The 4,310-nt window shown below is 53.8% G+C and overlaps 1 long non-coding RNA gene across 1 annotated transcript in view; it reads right to left on the reverse strand.

The window, feature by feature from the left end:
* Positions 1-2,971: 2,971 nt before the first annotated feature.
* LOC108500120 overlaps positions 2,972-4,310 on the reverse strand; it is a 7,022-nt gene continuing 5,683 nt past the window's right edge. Inside the window, exons 2-3 of the long non-coding RNA XR_001875758.1 lie at positions 3,581-3,632; positions 2,972-3,243 (exon numbers count right to left, since the gene is read on the reverse strand). This is a non-coding gene — a long non-coding RNA (uncharacterized LOC108500120). The remainder of the gene's footprint in view (positions 3,244-3,580; positions 3,633-4,310) is intronic.

Here is a 4,310-nt window from a genome sequence, read left to right on the forward strand (position 1 = left end):
TTGGAACCAATTTTCAACCCTGTTCAACCCCATTCTCCAGCAGCCTCCAGGAGCCCAGGAGATAAGGATTGGGCTATTCATTATCTTCACAAGGAACAAAGATTAGCTAGCAGAGATGAAAAATTACCCCTGGATAGTAATAATAAGGAAGCGAACCTGGAGAGCTGCTGAGCCTATATTCTCCTTGCTGCCGGTGCTGCTTCTTCTCTGTTGAAATTCTCGGCCTCTTTTTTTGTTGAATCAATATTGAAAAGGTTGGTTCTTTTTTTTTTTTTTTTTTTTGGGGGGGGGTGGGGGGGAAGGAAAAAAGCCTTCAACTGTCTATCATATTTTTCAATATGCAGAATATGGTTGTTACCGTTGAAGAGAGCAGAACACGCTCCCCCCTTCCTCCCAGACTTTCAGATGACATCTTTAGTACGAAAGCTAAACAGCAAAGGAAAACATCCTTCTCTTCCAGCGAGCGTGAGGGGAAAATCGTGACACCTTGTCCCTCCGACCAAAAATGCCTCTGGTGGCACGTGGAGGGGTGGCCATGGATGTCCCGGGACAGGCCAGCCGGCGAGCAGGCACGGTGCGGTGAGCCTCGTGTGACAGCCCTGTGCCTCCGCCGGTCAGCCCCCCGAAACCCCCGCTGGGACACCCTCGTCTGTCCCCGCTTGGGGAAAAATCTGCAGCCTTCAAACCCCACTTTTCCTGTAGTTTTTCCACCTGAGCGACAGTTTCTCGTTTTGGAGTCGTTTAGTGCAGGGCGATCCCAGGGCGCGTCTGACGACAGCGTCTCCCTCTTCCTGGGCACAAGGGAAAAAAGAGGGGATATATATATGTATATATTTTAATACCTCATTCTTTTGTATTTTCCCCTGCATAAATCTGGTGATGTATCTGCTCTCAGAGGATGAAGGGTAATACAGGAGGAGTAATTAAAACACTTACTTTGGAAATGGGCTGCGTGGGGCTGATAAGAATTATCTGCCGCATATCAAGGACCCTTTTTCCCCCGAACCATATCACAAAGACAGACAGAAAATGCCAGCAGAATAGGATTCCCCCCTCCTTTCCCCTGCTCACATTTTTACCTCCATTATGATGATAATTTCCCTTCCGCGAAACTTTTTTCTTTCCCTTCCCGAACCATATTTCGTTCCCCCACCTCCCGCAGGGGCCCCGCCGGACGGTCCGGCCTTTGTCTCTCCATCAATATGGTTTTCCCGCAGCCTTGGGCGGGGGTTCTGCCTGTTTCCCCCCTCAGGAGAATCCTGGCGCGCCCCCCGAGGCGCCTCAACGCGGCCCCTGCGGCGCGACCCCCGCTCCCGTCACCCCATCCAGCCACCGGGCGCTTGGAGAGGGAAGCCCCCAGCCCCGCACACACACGCACCGGGAGGAAAATACCCAGCAGGTGAGGACTGCCAAGCTAGGGCTGGGGCGCGCAAACGTTTCCAAAAATATTCGTTCTGGCTGAATTTCTTAGTGGTCTACGAAATACGTATTTTACCGTCTCTTTCCTAGCCATAACAACGACCCGTCGTGTAATATCTGCTTGCGCCTCTTTCAGCTTCTCCGCTGCCTCACTTACGTGCAGGTGCATAGCCCGAAAGGCTGAGTTTGGAAGGGAGAGGGGTGAGAAGAAACACGAGGTTGTACAAAAGCCAGGCTGGTCAAGGGGAGAAAAAAAATCCGAGACCCCCAAGGCATTCCCTTCGTTGGAGAGTGGAAACAAAATTAATACGAATAGGAATAATTTATACGAATAATTGATCCTAGGAAGCGGCTCCCCCCACCCTACGTTCCTTGGGATCCGAGGAAGAAGCGAGCGGCTCAGGAGAGGCTGGGGCTGCGGCGCCCGCCGCGCCGGAGCCCGGTTTCCCAGCGCCTGGGATGTGAGTGTGTGTTGTTGGTATAATATCAATTCATTTAAAATATGAAAGTCAAGTCGCGTAGACTGTGACAGCAACCGTAACAAAAGGTGCAAGCAACAGACAATGCGATGTGCTTGTACAGATATTGTAATGATGCAAATGAAGTGGAGGGGACGAGCTGCCTTATTATGTACATAAATACACAGTGGCTCGCTGTGCCATCCGTGAATGCAGGAGAGTGAGAGAGAGAAGGGGAGGGAAAGAAGGGAGAGAGGAAAGGAGAGGGAAGGAGGCGGGAGGAAGAGAAGGGGGGAAGGAGGGAAGGGAGGAAAAAAAAAAGGGCTCAGCTCGAAACTGCTGCCAGTTTTTCAGCAGCGCGCACGGCGGCAGCCCCTCCGCCGGGCTGCGCGCACCCTCCGCCCGCGGCACAGCCGCGCTCCCGGCGCGGGCAGGCGGGGAGGCTCCCGTGGCCGGACCCTTCCCCAGCCCGCGGAACGGCCCCGCCAGAAGCCGGCGCTTCCCAGGCACCGGGAGGAACACTGCAAAGAAAACGAGGACGGGCGAAAGGCAAGGTAAGGGGCCGCGGCGGCGCGGCTCTGCACGGCCCGGGGTCGGCCCTGCAGGCATCGAGGTGCAGGTCCCGCTGCCGGAGCGCTTCGCTCGGGGCGATTTTCCCCAGGGGCAAACCTGGCAGGGTTTGTAAAGAACGAAAAAATGTCCCCAGCATGGCCAGATCCCCCGGGTTGCTGCCTCCCGCCCCGCCGGGCTGAGGCCGGTGCAGCGCCCGGGGGCACCGCGGGGCTTCCCCGGCTCTGCCCGGCGGCGGAGCGCGCCCGGGCCGCTCCCGCACCGCACTCCGCGGGGAGCGGGGCTGCCGGGCCGTGGTTGGGTCTGAGATTGGTTGTTTTGTTTTGGTTTTGGTTTTCTTTTTTTTTCTTTCCCATTGTCATAGGGATGATTATTTAAATCTCCATCTTGGAAAGTTGCATTTCACCCAGGGCGGCCAGGCAGAGATTTTCCCGGAGACAGGGTGTGCGGAGTCCTGCGCCCCCTCCCCGCAGCCACATCCTATCTCCTCTCTGCCTTTGTTGGCAGATTTGGGCATTAAAAAAAAAAAAAAAAAAGATGCGAGGGTTTGTTCTGCCCCGAAAGCCGGCAGGGCCCGGCCCCTCTCTCCCTGCACCTGCCTGCCGGGGAGTCTTCCCGTCCCAGTCCCGTGCGGCAGCTTTACGGGGCTTTGCATGATTTAAAATTACCCAGGCACATCGGGGACACGGCCGCTCCTCTCCGCCGACTCTTTCACCCCCCCTCGCCTTTTTTTTTTTCTGTTGTTGTATGTGCAAAGTTCCCCTCTTTATCCTCCTTTTGCTTTGGGGTGCTGAGGCTGGAAGGCAAAAAAAAAAATTAAAAAAAAAAAAGAAGCGACCAAGAGTGTAGCCTGCCTGGATTTGAGGTGATTTCAATAAGAAAAGCGATTTCACTAAGTGGGTGCGAGTTTCAGTCGTGGGGATTGTTCTTCCCCAGAGCACGAAGCATCTTTATTAGACGCAATTATTTATTTTTTTCCTCCGAAGTCTAAGCCCCGGCCTGGCTCAGCCCCGCGGCTCGCAGGGACAGGCGGCCACAGACACTGCCGGTGTCGGGCATTAGTCGAGCTCCGCTCCCCGTGCCGGGCCGGTCCCTCCCCAGCAAAGTTTTGTCTGAGGAGGAACAAATCAAACCTGCGGGATCGGCCTCTTTCCTCCCTCTTGCAACAGTTGCTTCCGAAATAACCTTGAAAGAAAAAATACATATAAAAAAAATTAAAGCGAGATCCTACGAACGAAATCTTTCCTAGCAGCGCCTGAAAAAAATAATTATACCTTTTTCTGGACAAAGCTGTGCGTGTGCAACCCTCTCTACCCCCCGCACTTCGGAAACTTGCACAAAAGGCGGTTTTGTGGGCAGACTGGGGTCGACTTGAGGCTTTTCCTCCTCTTTATTTGCAGCCGAGCGAGCTGCGGGGGTGGCGTGCACCAGGCAAATTGTGGACAAAGCGCAGGTGAAGGCGTGTGCGGGAGTGTGCCGAGGGCGAGGCTGGGACCGAGAGTTCCCACCCTGGGGGACATACCCCGCAGAAATCGTCTGCGGGATGAGGGATAGCGTATTTACAGAAACAAACAAAAAATAAGTTTTCCGCGATTTATTCCCCGAGCCGTATCTCTGGCTTTTTTTTTTCCTCTTTGTTTTTCCTCAATGCAATTTAAAGAAGGGTCGTGCGGTTACGAGGTAACTATGTCACTTTATAACCCTATTAGGAGCCATTATACGTGGTAGTAACGCAGGACAAGGGGGGCTGGGGGAGAAGAAAAGCAAAGCGGAGACAAGAGCAGAGGAAGGAAAACACCAAAAAAAAAAGAAAAGGGGGGGGAAAGACAGAAAACAAGAACTTCCCCTCCCAAAAAAATCCCA

The sequence above is a fragment of the Lepidothrix coronata genome, unplaced genomic scaffold, assembly GCF_001604755.1.
Source record: "Lepidothrix coronata isolate B3197 unplaced genomic scaffold, Lepidothrix_coronata-1.0 Scaffold84, whole genome shotgun sequence".
Taxonomy (NCBI): domain Eukaryota; kingdom Metazoa; phylum Chordata; class Aves; order Passeriformes; family Pipridae; genus Lepidothrix; species Lepidothrix coronata.